We start from the raw sequence: 1,156 nt of genomic DNA on the forward strand, positions 1-1,156 counted from the left end.
GTTTAATAATATTTTAGTTTCTTAGGATGTATGTGTGAACTTTGAACTTAAAAAAAAAAGTTTTATAATGTAACCTTTGCACAATATTCTATTTTTGTAAAGATTTTACAAAGCTTGGTTTTACGATCAGCACTGTAAATCTCAATGGTATGTTGCATATTGGCTTCATTTGTATAGTCTTGATGTGGTTTTAGTCTACTTTCCATAGACCATCTCTAAATATATCTTTTTTACTTATTTTTTAAGTAGTTAAAATAGTATGGACATGCATTATGTCATTGTGATGGAAACATGTTTATTCATTGTATCTAAATGCATTTATGTGTTTCTTCTATAATATGCTTAAATATGCTAATATATTGATTTTTCTGAAAGTCTTCAAATGAATGATACATTATATGTTTCTTTAACATAAACTTCAGGTTCCAACCTCAGATTTTCCTAATGTGTGAATTAATTTCTTTCTATTTGGGTTAGGCAGATAGAATTTAGAGCTTCTAAGTTTTCACATAGTACAGGTATTTTAAAAATACATTTTCAGTATGTCTTTCGATTAAAAGGAGAATGGTATAATCTGTATACTCTAAATCGAAAGCATTCTATAATCTATATACTCTAAATTGAAAGCATTCTACTCCTAACTATTAGTTTGGTTTTTGAAATGTAGAGTTCCGTAAGATATGAAGAACCAAGAATACCTCTGGATTTCCACCATTGTGCAAAATTTCCTTTAGTATTCTTGAACCTCTGTCAAATATCTCTTGTTTTGAGTTAGGAAAAGTCAATACGTCCTGGGTGAAATAGAAGAAATAATTGTTCAGATATAACATGAAAAGGATTAGAAATGACTCCAAATGATGAAATTTTGTGAAGAAAAAAATACTTATCTGCAGACCAGAGGTAGAGATTCCGCCTAGATCGAGAGCTCTCAGAGGACAGGGCTTTGATCTTGTTGAGACATTAATTGGGATGGTGTTTGCTTTGAGTCTTTCTTACCTTTCTTTCACCAGTTTCTATCTTAGCTCACCTTCCCTAGGAGAGATACAGCAGAATGCGGTGGAGAAAGCAGTGGGGTAAGAGTTCATTTCAAGTTGTAAGGAGAGGGCATACCAATGTGTAGGACTTGCAGTTCAGAATTTCCTTAAAGACATTTTTT

At 31.7% G+C, this 1,156-nt stretch overlaps 1 protein-coding gene across 1 annotated transcript in view; it reads left to right on the plus strand.

Annotated features, from left to right (window-relative positions):
* The window catches only part of LRBA (LPS responsive beige-like anchor protein), a 752,417-nt gene that overhangs the window by 60,143 nt on the left and 691,118 nt on the right, over positions 1 to 1,156 (plus strand). The gene's annotated exons all lie outside the window — the stretch shown is intronic.

The sequence above is a fragment of the Echinops telfairi genome, unplaced genomic scaffold, assembly GCF_000313985.2.
Source record: "Echinops telfairi isolate 266 unplaced genomic scaffold, ASM31398v2 ScPeMD7_5868;HRSCAF=6743_1, whole genome shotgun sequence".
NCBI lineage: Eukaryota > Metazoa > Chordata > Mammalia > Afrosoricida > Tenrecidae > Echinops > Echinops telfairi.